A 16,279-nucleotide genomic window follows, 5' to 3' on the forward strand; every position below is an offset into this window, starting at 1 on the left:
ACCTGCCCTCTTAGCCACCTGGTCATGTATGCCAGGAAGATGTCGACTCAGACCGACAACGATCAATTGCTCATTCACTACTTTCAGAACAGTCTGTCCGGTGCCGCTCTGCGTTGGTACATGGGTTTAGACAGTGCAAACATCTGATCCTTCAACGATCTTGGCGAGGCCTTCATCAAGCAGTACAAGTACAATATGGATATGGCTCCCGATAGGGATCAATTGAGAGCCATGTCCCAGAAGGACAAGGAAACGTTCAAAGAATACGCCCAGAGGTGGCGAGAGTTAGCAGCACAGATCGTACCTCCGCTAGAAGAGAAAGAGATGACTAAGATCTTTTTGAAGACCTTAAGTTCTTTTTATTTTAAGCGGATGATTGCTAGTGCTCCTTCTGACTTCACCGAAATGGTGAATATGGGGATGCGTCTAGAAGAAGGGGTTAGAGAAGGACGTCTGACTAGAGAAGGAGGCTCTTCTGCCAAACATTATGGGGCGTTTACGAAGAAGAAAGATGGAGAGGCACATGTTGTGACCTCCCATGTGACACCAAGAAGACCCTTTGTGAGGAGGAAGACCGTGCGTCCCGCCGGTAACCAGCACCAGGTGGCTCATATAGCACCTGTCTTCAGAGATAATCAGCAGTATCAGCAACACAACAACATCCGCAATATCAACAACAACAGCACCGACCGCAACAGCAGGTCTACCAGCCTCGAAACAGTAATCAAACCAACACGAGTTACGGAAGGAAAAGGGTCACCTTCGATCCTATTCCGATGACGTATGCAGAGTTATATCCCTCTTTGATAGAGAGGAAGTTGATTACTCCGCGAGACCCACCGGCTATACCTGCTAATCCCTAGTGGTGGTATAAGCCTGAATTACACTGTGTTTATCATTCTGGTGCTCCCGGCCACGACGTGGAGAATTGTTACCCTTTGAAGACCAAGGTTCAAGACCTTGTGAGGTGTGGCATTCTGTGTTTCGAGGATGTAGGTCCTAACGTGAAGAAGAACCCATTGCCCGAGCATGGGAAATCTGTCAATATGGTCCAGGGCTGCCCTGGCAAGTACAAAGTCAAATATGTAGTCATATTCTACAATCTCTGGTCGAGATGCATCATTTTCTATGTGAGTATAGTCATTATGAGCATGACCACGATAGATGCCGAGTCTGTTCTGTCAACCAGAGAGGTTGTCGCCAGGTGCGCAAGGATGTTCAGGAAATGCTGGATGAAGGAGTCATTGAGATCCTTCAGAATAGAAATATTGATGAAGATGAGCCCAAAGTCAATGTGATTTCTCCGGTGTTCCGGATACCCGAGCCTGTTATCATCAAGTATGATGGTAGCAAGCAGAAGGCTTCTCCTGTTCTGATCATTAAGCCAGCCGGACCAGTACCATACTCTTCCGATAAAGCAATTCCCTATCGCTACAATGCTGTCGCGGTAGAAGGTGGGAAAGAAGTGTCTTTACCATCTTCCTCTGTTGTTAACATTGCGGATGTTAGTGGTTTGACCCGCAGTGGTCGTGTGTTTTCAGCACCTTCGAAGCCCCAGGCTAATGCTGATTCTGTCGAACGCCCGATTGGGAATGCGGTGAGCACTCCAAATCCGGCACTTGTTGTTAAGCCCTCCTCTACATTGAAAACTCCTACTTCTGTTGGTCCAAGTGGCAATGAGAAAGAAGATTGCGATGAGATGATGAAGCTCATCAAGAGAAGCGAGTACAATGTTGTAGACCAGCTTCTACAAACGCCATTCAAAATATCAGTGCTATCATTGCTTTTGAATTCAGAACTACACCGAGAGGCTCTGCAGAAGGGTTTGGATGTGGCACATGTAGATCACGATGTCACGATAGAACAAATTGACAGCATTGTTGTAAACATTATTGTTGTAACAACTTGAGCTTTTGTGACTCTGATCTCCCCAAGGAGGGAAGAGACCACGACTTGGCATTACAGATTTCCATGAGTTGCAAAGACGACGCCATGTCCAATGTGCTGGTAGACACGGGGTCATCACTGAACGTATTTCCAAAATCCACACTCTCAAAGCTATCATATCAAGGGCCTCCTATGAGGCAGAGTGGAGTAGTGGAGTAGTTGTGAAGGCTTTCGATGGGTCTCACAAAACTGTGATTGGGGAAGTTGATCTCCCAGTCAAGATCGGACCAAGTGATTTCCAAATTACCTTCCAGGTTATGGACATTCACCCGTCGTATAGCTGTCTCTTAGGCAGACCATGGATTCACAAAGCTGGCGCCGTGACATCCACCCTACACCAGAAACTGAAATTTGTAAAGAATAGGAAGCTGGTGGTGGTAGGGGGAGAAAAGGCTCTCCTGGTTAGCCATTTGTCTTCCTTCTCATATATAGATGTTGAGGATGAAGTTGGATCTCCTTTCCAAGATTTATCTATTGCTGAGCCTATTAAGAAGAGAACTCCTTTATTTGCTTCCTACAAAGATGCAAAGTTGGCCATCGAGCGTGGTGCAACTGCTGGTTTAGGGAAAATGATTGAGCTAGAAGACAATAAGTCTCGGGCTGGCATCGATTATACTTCTAGGGTTTCTAATTCACAAGGGTTGTTCAAGAGTGGAGGGTTCATCCACACCAGTCAAGGAGAGGAAGCTGCGACCATTTTGGAAGAAGATACGGAGGATTCTGGCAACTTCGTCATCCCTGGGGGAATCTGCATTAATTGGGTCGCTGTGGATATTCCAACAGTTATCCATAAGTCGAAGTAATGTTCATTGTGTTTAGAAAACCCTCTTCCCATGCCAAAAGAAGGAGTGATGACACTGTTGGCGCATAAATACAATGATATTTTCATTCAATAAATGCATGCTAAATGTTTGTTTTTCCAATTATTTTCCCTTTTCGCTTTTTGCATGAAATTGGTGATCACATAAAACCCTAAAAAATAAGAATAAAATCAATCTTTTCATATGCATAATGATGTGCCTTATTTGAATTCTAAAGCTTTTCATATCCAAAATCATTATGCAGGTTGATCAAACCCATTGAACATAATGACCCAACACCATCTCCCAACTTTGAATTCCCTGTATTTGAGGCAAAAGAAGATGATGTTGAGGAGATTCCTGACGAGATTACCCGTCTACTTGAGCATGAAGAGCAGATCATTCAGCCGCATCTTGAGAATCTGGAAACAGTCAACTTGGGGTCTAAAGATTGTGTGCGAGAAGTGAAGATTGGGGCACTCCTTGAAGAGCCTGTTAAGAAGGGGTTGATTGAATTGCTACGAGAGTATGTTGATGTCTTTGCCTGGTCATATGAAGACATGCCCGGTCTAGATATTGATATTGTGCAACGTTTCCTACCTTTGAAACCTGATTGCGTACCGGTGAAGCAGAAGCTCAGAAGAACTCATCCTGATATGGCAGTGAAGATCAAAGAGGAAGTTCATAAGCAAATTGATGCAGGGTTTCTGGTGACTTCTGCATATCCTCAATGGGTGGCCAATATTGTGCCCGTGCCTAAGAAAGATGGGAAAGTCCGAATGTGTGTGGACTATAGAGACTTGAATAAAGCTAGTCCAAAAGATGATTTTCCTCTACCACATATTGATATGTTGGTTGATAATACAACTAAATTGAATGTTTTCTCATTTATGGATGGATTTTCCGGATATAATCAAATCAAAATGGCACCCGAGGATATGGAGAAGACAACATTCATCACACCTTGGGGAACATTATGTTATCGAGTGATGCCCTTCGGTTTGAAGAACGTCGGGGCCACGTATCAGCGAGCTATGACCACCTTGTTTCATGATATGATGCACAAAGAGATCGAGGTATATGTCGATGATATGATCGCTAAGTCAAGAACGGAAGTTGAACATGTAGAGCACTTGTTGAAGCTTTTTCAGCGTTTGAGAAGGTATAAGCTTCGTCTGAATCCCAACAAGTGTACATTTGGAGTCCGTTCCGGCAAGTTATTGGGCTTTATTGTCAATGAAAGAGGTATTGAGGTTGATCCTGCAAAGGTCAAAGCAATACAAGAGATGCCTGCGCCCAAAACTGAGAAGCAAGTCCGAGGTTTTCTTGGCCGTTTGAATTATATTTCCAGATTCATCTCCCACATGACTGCCACATGTGTGCCAATATTCAAGCTCCTCCGGGAAGATCAGTCTCATGATTGGAACGAGGATTGCCAGAAAGCTTTCGACAGAATTAAAGAGTATCTATCTGAACCTCCGATCCTGTCTCCACCTGTGGAAGGAAGACCTTTGATTATGTATCTGACTGTTCTTGAAGACTCAATGGGTTGTGTCTTGGGTCAGCAAGACGAATCAGGAAAGAAAGAGTATGCTATTTACTACTTGAGCAAGAAGTTCACTGATTGTGAGTCTCGATACTCAATGCTTGAGAAGACATGTTGTGCTTTGGCTTGGGCTGCTAAGCGCTTACGCCAGTATATGATAAATCATACGACTTGGTTGATATCCAGAATGGATCCAATCAAGTACATCTTCGAGAAGCCTGCTTTAACAGGGAGGATTTCCCGTTGGCAAATGTTGTTATTTGAGTATGACATTGAGTATCGAGCTCAGAAGGCTATTAAAGGTAGTATCTTGGCTGACCACTTGGCACATCAGCCGATTGAGGATTATCAGTCTGTGCAGTATGACTTCCCAGATGAGGAGATTCTATATTTGAAGATGAAAGATTGTGATGAGCCTACACTTGATGAAGGGCCAGAGCCTGGTTCCAGATGGAGTATGGGGTTTGATGGCGCTGTAAATCAGTTTGGAAATGGTATTGGGGCAGTGATTATTACCCCTCAGGGCACACATATCCCTTTTACAGCAAGGCTAACTTTCAGATGCACGAATAATATGGCTGAGTATGAGGCCTGTATTATGGGTTTAGAGGAATGCATTGATCTAAGGATCAAGCATCTTGATGTATATGGTGATTCGGCCCTTGTTGTTAACCAGATTAAGGGTGAATGGAAAACGAATCAGCTGGTCTCATTCCATATAGGGATTATGCGCGGAGGATTTCAATGTTCTTTACTGAGGTTGACTTCCATCATATTCCTCGAGATGAGAATCGGATGGGAGATGCTCTTGCTACACTTGCTTCGATGATTGTGGTAAAACTTTGGAATGAAGTTCCCAATATCACTATGATGCGCTTGGACAGACCAGCTCATGTATTTGCAGTAGAACATGTGAAAGATGATAAGCCATGGTATTACAACATCAAATGTTTCCTTCAGAACCAGATTTACCCGCCTGGGGCATCTGTTAAAGATAGAAAGACTCTAAGGAGATTATCAGGAAGTTTCTACCTCAACGGTGATATACTTTACAAGAGAAATTTTGACATGGTTCTGCTCAGATGCGTGGATAGACACGAAGCAGACCTGTTAATGACTGAGGTCCATGAGGGTTCATTTGGTACTCATTCCAATGGACATGGCATGGCTAGAAAGATGTTGAGAGAAGGCTACTATTGGTTGACAATGGAGTCTGACTGCTGCAAGTATGTGAAGAAATGCCATAAGTGTCAGATTTATGCGGATAAGATTCGTATTCCCCCTACACTTCTGAATGTGATTTCATCACCTTGGCCTTTCTCCATGTGGGGAATTGACATGATTGGCATGATAGAACCGAAAGCGTCCAACGAACACAGATTTATTCTTGTAGCAATTGATTACTTCACCAAGTGGGTTGAAGCGGCATCGTATGCAAATGTGACCAGGTAGGTGGTCGTGAAGTTTATCAAGAATCAACTCATATGCCGTTATGGTGTGCCAGATAAGATCATTACTGATGATGGATCTAACTTGAATAACAAAATGATGGAAGAGCTGTGTAGTGAGTTCAAGATTGCACACCATAATTCTTCTCCTTACAGACCCAAGATGAATGGGGTTGTTGAAGCTGCTAATAAGAATATCAAGAAAATTATCCAGAAGATGGTTGTCACATACAAGGATTGGCACGAGATGCTGCCATTTGCTTTGCATGGATATCGCACATCTGTCCGCACTTCAACAGGGGCGACCCCTTTCTCTCTTGTTTATGGCATGGAGGCTGTACTCCCAGTAGAGGTGGAGATTCCATCAATGAGAGTCTTGACGGAAGCCAAGTTGACTGATGTTGAATGGGTTCAGATTCATTATGACCAGCTGAATTTGATAGAAGAGAAGAGATTGACTGCCATGTGCCATGGTCAGTTATATCAGCAAAGAATGAAGAAAGCCTTTGATAAAAAGGGCAAGCCTCGTGTGTTCCGAGAGGGTGACCTTGTGCTAAAAAAAGTCTTGTCTTTCGTGCCCGATTCCAGGGGCAAGTGGACTCCAAACTATGAAGGTCCATATGTTGTTAAGAGAGCCTTTTCAGACGGTGCTTTGATACTTACAACTATGGATGGGGAGGATTTCACTCATCCTGTGAATTCAGATGCAGTCAACAAATATTTCGCCTAGAAATAAAAACAGAATAGCTCGCTAAGTTGAAAACTCGAAAGGGCGGCTTAGGAAAAAATGAGCGTCTCGGTGGATTAAAAACCCGAAAGGGCGATCCAGGAAAAAGTTAGAGACATGAAAAAATGAATATATGTATCCCGCTAGATTGAGTACCTCATCCTGGGGAAATCTAGGCAAAAATTAGGGATTTGCCAAGTAACTGCATCTTGACAAGACTCTGTCATTCATCATCAACCGAAGCTTCGAATACATCGAATTCAGAATTGGTGGAGAAATGGTCATTATGATTAATGTAGCCCTTTTCCAATATATATCACCAATTTCAAATTTGTAAAGATCTATGGAGTCTTGCCATTTGCAGACTACCATTCCATCAAATAAATTTGAGCCTTTTATCCAATTATTTGCACTCTTATTTGTTTCTATTCGACAAATGTTTTGCATGTTTTAATTGAGAAAATATCATTGTTTTGAAGAAACAAATTTTTCATAACTTGTTTTTAAACAAAGTGAACATTCACAATGACAAAAAGATACTTAGGAGATCCTCAGTGCTCTCCCAAGGATGGTATGATCTCCAACAGGGTAAGACATTTGTTCATATTCTTGGCATGACTGTGTCTTCTTCCTCCGGAGCCTTTTGTGGTTTATCCTACTGAGTGGAATGCTTGTTGAGATATTCACCATTCTCCCCTTCAGCGGAGTAGCAACCTTTCCTCCTCAGAAGATGTGATCTCTTTGGTGAGTACGGTACTTGGTGGTTGAGCCCCAGAATCCCTTTATCCCTTGGATAGATTCCCCAGTGGAGTTTCTTATGCAGCAGATTTTATTTGTGCAATAAACTCCTGTCCCCAGTAGGATTGACTGATGATTCATCCCCTGCAGAGGTCTTTGCTTCCTGGTATTTCTGATCCCCGACAGATTGGATACTCTTCGGTGAATCTGGATTTCTCTCTCGAGATCTAGTACCGGATTTTTGTGTGCTTATTTCTTTGAAGCTGTTTGTGTTAGAAATGTCTGTTTGTCAGCATTCATCATACATAAACCATGCATGTGGGCATATAGTTTTCAAACATTCGAATATTCATATTGCATTCTTTGCCATATATCTTTGTTTGTTATTCCCTGATAGTTGGTAATACATTTCCCAAGCAGATGTCGGTATCTGATCCCTCAATATAGAGTCAGCCCCTTAAGCAGAAAGTGTTTATCTTTCCTTCCGCATTCCCCACTGAGTTGTATCCTCTTGGACGACGGTTGTTTTTGCTTCCTCCCAACCCATATATTGGGATGGGAATTCTTGTTGAGTTATATCCTCGCTAGAATGAGTCTTGATTTAGTTTGCCTTTTTAGTTTGATCCTAAATTGGTTTCTTGTGATTTGTTTCCTCTTTCCCCGTGGTATAAATGAATAATTGCCTAGTAATTAGTAATTATTCATCTTATCCTTCGGCGGAATCTATGGTTTTCTACCCTTATACCGGTAGTTGTAAGCCCTATTTTCTCCCCTTTGCAGAGTTAACCTTTTTGTTCATCCTAATCGATGACGGTTACTCTTCCGTGGTTTTCTACCCAGTATCCGGTAGATGTAATCCCCTCCTTGATGGTTATCATTATCCAATATTAGGTGATGATATTCCCTTCTCTTGGATAATTGCTCTGATTAAGCAGGTTATCCCCAATAAGTCATCCTTCATTTACCGGTGGTCGATAATGTTTGTTGCTCCCCTTGATCGGTCATCATTATATACCTAGTTTCGGTATCCAGATGCCTTTCTTTGTCGGTCGATTTATCCTTTATTAACCCAGTAACCGGTTATGGATAATCTTCCATGCGAGTATATTATCTACGTTCTGACGGTGATAGATAATATATCTCATGCACTCTTTGATCGAAGCCTTTTGTTCTTCCCCAGTTGAGTAAGATTCATATCCCTGTTTTGGAATCGAATGTCCATCCCGTAACCGAGTTTGCTTTTTGCCCTCTTTTCGGATGATGAGTGTTTTGGGAATATTCCCCAATTCACGCTTTGGTTGGTCACCTATTATATGCCCAGTAACCGGCATCCATGGTGTTCCTTCCTTCTGCTCCCTATTATGACTTTTTGTCCCCTGAGGAGTCAGATTTTCCTGAGTTGAGATATACCTGTTTAGGTATTCCTCAGATGATTTGGTTGATTGATATCTCTCACCCTTATACCAGTCTTAGATATTCATTCTTCCCGAGCATGTTGTTCTCTCACCCTTATACCGGTGTTCAGATCACACGTCTCTTTGAGCTTATTACCTAGTAACCACTAATACCTCATCCCGTTGCCTCCCAAGGAGAGTTCTGTTGGGATCTTCCTCAGCTGAGTCCTTAGTGGACATCCTCCACCTAAGTCCGGATTTTTATCCGAAGTATCCGTTGCGGATAATTTGGCTGTATTGGCATATTCCCCAATACATGCATCTGCAAGTCAGCTCGAGTCCTTCCATTGATTTATTTCATGGATTCTCTCTGTGTCTCTCAGCAAGTCTCAAGTCGTGACCTGCTCACGCATTTTCTTCCCCTTTACTCCCCACAGAGTTTTACTATTTGCATACATACATTTGCATCATGAGGTCTCTTAGGGACCAAAATTTGTCTCTTTGTTATTATTTAAGCCCATTCTTCCTCGTCGAGACGAAGATTTTAACCTTCACTTCTCCGGCTAGAATGACCTTAAATAGGGGCATCTGTAAGACCCCAATTTTGTCCCTAAGATCCCTCATGGCATCATAACATTGCATTTGCATTGCCTCAAGGATCATTAGCATCTTGGTTCCCTTTGTCCTTGGGTGGGATCTCTTGTGAGTGGTTTGAGATCACCAAGTATGCTTGAATTGTATATTATTGCTCTTTTTATTTTGTTTATTACCAAAAAGCACAAAAAATATGTCACTAACATCTTTTGTTTGTAGCTTAAGCAATCACAAGGTCAAAGCTTCTAGGGGATCATTTGTGTAATGATAAGGCCAAGAGGAGATGATAGCAAGCATGGCAATGGTTCCCAAAGCTCTCATCCATCAAATATGGCTCCCTAGTATCTCAATTCATCATTTTGATCAAAGCTAGTCAAAGGGTTTGAGGTTTGTTCCCCAGAGAAACCCTAGTTCATCTGTGCTCCACAATTCCTTGCTCATGAAGCAACCTCAACCCATGGTCAAATACAATTAAGGGAAGTTCTTTAATTCATCATTTCATGCATATTTGAACTTATTTGAGTGTCCTCAATCATCAATTCATCAAGATATGAGTCATGGACTTGAGAAGTTGATCAGTCAATTCATCTGACTATTTTGAAATGCACTGAGACCTAACGTTTTATGTGTTGGTCAAATGGAGATGGTTCCAAAAGAAAAAATGTTCTTAAGGACAATATGAACAAGTTTCATGTTCATCAAAATATTATTTTAAGCTTGGAAGGTAATCTCCCATTCCAAGACATTATAGGTCATTTTGACTGAAACCCTAATTTTGGGTTAACTTCCCAAGGACATAACTCATTCATTTTTTATGAGTTTGAGGTGGGATCAAATGAAATGGAAAGATTAAGATGTCTACTTCAAATGTTATGTTGAACAAAATTTCAAAATCTCAAATAAAATACATGTGATAATGCAAGAAATTATAGGTCATTTTGGACCAAAGGCATTAAAAGGCAAAAAAGTCCAACTTCAAGTGCCCATAACTCTTTCATCAAAAATCCAAATGATGCAAAATTTAAGTCCATTCTGATTTTCTTGAAAAGATCTACAAATTTGATGTTGGAGGCTTTTTTCATTTGAGGCTTGCATCATTGAAACAGAGGGGCTTGAACATTGGCAAAATTTAGAAATATTGCCTTTGCATGTTTTGCACCTTGCACTTTAAACTCAAATTTCATAAATTTCCACACTTCAAATGGATTTTTGCCCAACATAAAAATTGTTCCTTACATCAAAACCTTTCCAACCATTACTCACATGCTCATCTTTGGATTTGGCAATTGGTATTTTCGAAGAGGTGAACATTTAGGCACAATTATGGAATTCACATCACAACTTCATGCACAAGCCAATGCAACTCTAATTACACGTCCAAACCATTGGCATCTGAGTTCAGCTTGCATTTTCATCCATTTTTGGGCTTTGCACGCGCCTGTACAGGCCCATGCATGAAGAGTCCAAATTCCATGCACATGAGAAATCACCTTGCTTGCAGTTTGTTTTTCTATAAATAGAAGTGCTCAACTTCATTCAAACTCAACCTAAAGGCGCCTGAAACCCTGCTGAAGTGATTCCCCAACCTCACCAAATAAGTTATTTCAATTTTTCTTCAAATTTTTCAGATCCAAAATTCAACTACATTTGGTTGAATCCTTGGATCTAAAGCTTCTAAACCTTCATTATTTAGCTCATTGATCTTCTGTTTTGGCAAAGAAAGCAAGGAATCGAGCTCAAGTTTCCAGAAATTTAGTTTGCTCTTCAACTGGTATTTCCTTCGAATCTCATCATCCATTGACCTATTTGCTTGGATCTTGTGTTGGCTGAAGTCCTCTCAATAGAGGCATCATTTCTGTGCATTCAATTTTTGAAATCTATCAAGTTCATGATGAACACCACAGAACTTCCATCTCTGATTTCTCTCAATATAGAGATCTAGAGTGGACTTGAGTGGCACAGGGATGATGTACATCATCCCAGCTTTCTAAATATGTATAGATCGTGCATTTTGGTTGCCTTTTGAATCTCTGCAAATTTTGGACTCCGCCAGAGCTGGCCGGAGAAGACGGTGGCGCTGGCCACTGTCCCATTGCCAGATCAATCCTGGACCGTTGGATGCTTTCTCCAGTTTATATTACAACTGTTTGATCTTATGACTTTTATTAAGTGTCCATGTGATGCGTTTGACAGAGGACCATGGTGAGCGCGCGCTTAAGATCCATTAGATCTGCCAGGTCAATTAATGAACTAGATCCAACGCCTCTCCTTTTTTCTGATTTTTTTGAATTTCCATTTAATTTCTTTTATTTCTATTATTTTCAAAAATTCATATCTCTCTCCTTTTTAATTCAAAAATTGCATTAGTCTCCAAATAATTTCTATTTTCTATTTCTGATTTTTATTTTTTTTATTTTGTCATTTGATATTTTTTATGAATTTTCTCTTTTCTGGTTATTTTAATTCATTTTTGACTTTCAATGTTATTGGTCAACATATGATGATTGGTACATTTTATTTCATTTAATGCATTTGTACTTTTGCCATTTTATTTCCATTATTCATCTCCTTCTTCTTCTTCTTCATTCTTTCTTTCTTTTTTATCAATGAGTTGAAGGTTGATAAGTTAACATTGATTAGGGAGACTTAATCTTCCTTGATTAAAATCTAATTCATCTTGATCAATTGATCAAGTGAAGGGCTTTGCATTAAGGATAGGTTGTTTTCTAAATCATGCAAAAGGCTTAAAGCAATACAAGATCAATCCTCTTTTTTTTCTTCTTTTTGGCATGGCAAGTTGTTGGAACTTGGTTCACTAATCAAGACTTCTAACTTGTGTTGTTGCCTACATTATTATTGACCGACCTCAGATAGTTGTGACTTCTACATAAGTCCAATTACGATTGCTTAACATAGCGCTAAATTCGCCTTATGGCACACTAACTACTAACACTAATTACTAACAACTAACATTTACTTTTTGCTCTTTGTTTTTAATGCAATTTACTATTCTTGCACATATTATCCATTTGCTTTTCCCTTTGCTCACTTGAGCACATGTTTATGTTAATGCCATTTTCCTTTTGCTCACTTGAGCACATAATTGTGTATATACTATTGTGCTTGTGTTTTTGTTTTGATGGTTGTGGACCAAATGCAAAGAAGTGGACTTAGATTTTAGGACTTTCCCTATGCAAAATGGACAAATGGACTTAGTTTCTAGGATATTCCATATGCAAAATTGGAGTAAATGGACCTCAATGATGAAGATGGATTAGAAGGACCAAATCTCTAAACTCACTCTTGTCCATTCTTGATTTACTTCATGAAACTTTTGATGTGTGTGCTTTTGTGCTAGAGAATTCTATGAGCTCAAATTGAAGGACCATTGCCATGTTCATTCAAAGTGGAAGGCAAGACACATTGAGGATCTCTTAAGAGACTTGTTTGATTGCTTGAGCTTACTATTTTTGTGATTGCTTCTTCCAAAGGATGGGAGCTACTTGGATCATCTATATGATCTCAAGAGAAGAACTCCATTGTGGTTTTATTTCATCATCCTTTCTCTTTTTGCTTTGCTTAGGACTTTAGCCCTTCTTCTTCTTCTCTCCACTCTAACCCAAACCAAAACTTTTTGTACAGACATTTAACTATTGTTTTCAAACATTAAAAACCTAAGCCTTAGGCTTTTGATTTTTGAACCTTCTTTTCATAACACTTATTTTGAATTGAATCTTTAAGTCAACTTTGACCATTTTTGTATACACTTCTAATTGGTAAATATAACCCATTCAAATGTCTTTTTATGGTTCCAATGGCCACTTCCTTAATCAAATTTTCCATAACCTTTAGCTATTAGGTTTGAGGTATCTTTTTGGTAGATGTAATACTCACCTATATCCTTAGTGATGGACAATGAGTCTTCCATGCTTATTACAGGGTTAACCCCTCACTAGCATGTTAAAGTTATCCTCACATGGTGGATTGGTGGTTTGGTTGAGTTTTCTCCCTTTGATAACAAAAGACCTTAAGGCTTTTGGACCAATCAATTCACCAACTTTTTTTGAGATTTTTACCCCGAACTACGAGGTTTTGATCCTAATCTTTTTATAAGAGGTAACGTAGGCAATGGGTTTATCCACCCAAACACAAAATGTAAATAACTTGTATATTCTCTTCTCATCTCTTCAATCATGTTTTCACAAACAAAATTTTCACAAAAACAACAACCTTACAACAAGTGTGAAAAGGGCCTAACACCTTCCCATTACATAACCAATCCCCCTTACCCAGATCTCTGTTTCTTTTTTTACTAGTTTTTGTTAAAACTTTTTAGGTTTTTGTTCGCTTTCTAACCATTCCTTTGGATAAATAGAAGTACGGTGGCGACTCGACTTGTATGATTTACCTTTGATTTAGTCAATATCTCTAATGGTAACGAATACTCCGCTACAGTTCCCCCTGAGTTATATCCTCATAGGGATGAGTCTTGTTTCATCGTGCCTCTCTAGTTTGTTCCTAGATTGGCTTTTTGCGTTTTTCCTTGCACTTCCCCATAGTTTAGATGAATGATTGCTCAGTAACCAGTAATTATCCATCTTTTCCCCGGTGGAGTCTGTGGTTTTCTACCCTTATACCGGTAGTTGTAAACCCTATTTTATCCCTTTGCAGAGTTAACCTTATTTTGTTCATACTAACCGATGACAGTTACTCTTCCGCGGTATTCTACCCAGTAACCGGTAGATGTAATCCCCTCCTTGACGGTTATCTTTATCCAATATTCGGCATTGATAGTCCTTCACCCTTTTTGAGTATATCTCCCAGTAACCGATGATATATCTCCCGGATCATTGCCTTTGTCAATGTATCCTCAGTGGGTCATCTGTCATATTACCTTTTGTTGGTAATGATTGTTTCTCCCTTTGATTGGTCGTCATTGTATACCTAGTATTTGGAATCCCGATGCCCTTTTCCTTCAGTCGATTTATCCCTCATTAACCCAGTAACCGGTTGTGGATAATATTCCATGCGAGTGTGTTATCTACGTTCTGACGGTAATAGATAATATATCTCATGCACTCTTTGGTCAAAGTCTTTTGCTCTTCCCTAGCGAGTAAGATCCGTATCCCCTTTTTGCAGAGTCGAATGCCCTTCCTGTAATCGAGTTTGATTTTTTGCCCTCTTTTGGACGATGAGTGTCTTGGAAATATTCCCCAATTCACGCTTGGTCGGTCACCTATTATATGCCCAGTAACTGGTATCCCTGGTGTTCCTTCCTCTCTGCTCCCCTATTATGACATTTTGTCCCCTATGGAGTCAGATTTCCTGAGTCGAAATATACCTTTCTTAGGTCTTCCTCAGATGATTTTGGATTTTTGATATCTCTCATCCTTATACCGGTCTTAGGTATTCATTCTCCCCGAGCACGTTGTTCTTTCACCCTCATACCGGTGTTTCGACCACATATCTCCTTGAGCTTATTACCTAGTAACTGGTAATACCTCATCCTGCTGTTTCCCCATAGGAGTCTTGTTTGGACCTCCTCAATGGAGTCCCTTAGCGGATTTTTCCCATCTGAGTCCGAATTTTATCCGAAGTATCCTTCATAGATAGTTTTGCTGTATTGGCATATTCCCTAATACATGCACCTTTGAGTTAGCTCGAGTCTTTCCATTTGATTTTCATGGAACTTTTCTCCTGTCTCTCAGCAAGTTCTAAGTCGTGACCTGCTCACGCAATTTATCTCCTTTCTTATCCCCATAAGAGTCCCAGAGTCTCTGTCCCATGGAGTGAATTACTCATATAGATTGTCAGTTTCTCCAGATTTCTTTTCTTCTTTGTGGACACATATCCCCATAGAGTATTACCTTTTTGCATACATACATTTGCATCATGAGGTCTCTTAGGGACCAAAATTCGTCTCTTCGTTATTATTTAAGCCCATTCTACCTCGTCGAGACGAAGATTTTAACCTTCACTTCCCCAACTAGAATGACCTTAAATAGGGGCATCTGTAAGACCCCAATTTTGACCCTAAGATCCCTCATGGCATCATAACATTGCATTTACATTGCCTCAAGGATCATAAGCATCTTGGCTCTTTGCCTTTGGGTGGGATCTCTTGAGATTTGGTTTGAGATCATCAAGCATGCTTGAATTGTATATTATTTCTTTTCTCATTTTATTTACTAACCAAAAGCACAAAAATATGTCAGTAACATCTCTTTTTTGTAGCTTGAGCAGTCACGAGGTCTAAAGCTTCTAGGAGATCCTATGTGCATTGATATGGTCAAGAGAAGATGAAAGCAAGCATGACAATGGTTCCCAAAGCTCTCATCCATCAAATATGCCTCCCAAGTATCTCCATTCATCATTTTGATCAAAGAAAATCAAAGGGTTTGAGGCTTCTTCGCAAGGAAACCCAAATTCATCTATTCATCAACTATGCCTTGCTCATGAAACAACCTCATCCCATGGTCAAATACAATCAAGGTAAGTTCTTTAATTCATCATTTCATTCATATTTGAACTTATTTGAGTTCCCTAAATCATCAATTCATCAAGATATGAGGTGTGGACTTGAGAAGTTGATCAGTCAATTCATCTGACTATTTTGGAATACACTGAGACCTAACTTTTTATGTGTTGGTCAAATGGAGATGACCCCAAGAGAAACAATGTTCTTAAGGACAATATGAAATACTTTCATGTTCATCAAAAATTGATTTGAAGCTTGGAAGGTCATCATCCATTCCAAGACATTATAGGTCATTTTGACTGAAACCCTAATTTTGGGTCAACTTCCCAAGAACATAACTCCTTTATGTTTCATGATATTGAGGTGGGATCAAATTCATTAGAAATCTTAAGATGTCTGCTTCAAATGTTATGTTGGGAAAAATTGCAAAATCTCAAAAGAAATACATGTGATAATGCAAAACATTATAGGTCACTTTGGACCAAATGCATTGAAATATGAAAAAGTCCAACTTCAAGGGCCCATAACTTCTTCATCAGAAATCCAAATGATGTAAAATTTGAGTCCAAATTGAGTTCCTTGAAAATATATACAACTTTCATGTTGA

Source organism: Lathyrus oleraceus, chromosome 1, assembly GCF_024323335.1.
Source record: "Lathyrus oleraceus cultivar Zhongwan6 chromosome 1, CAAS_Psat_ZW6_1.0, whole genome shotgun sequence".
Taxonomy (NCBI): domain Eukaryota; kingdom Viridiplantae; phylum Streptophyta; class Magnoliopsida; order Fabales; family Fabaceae; genus Lathyrus; species Lathyrus oleraceus.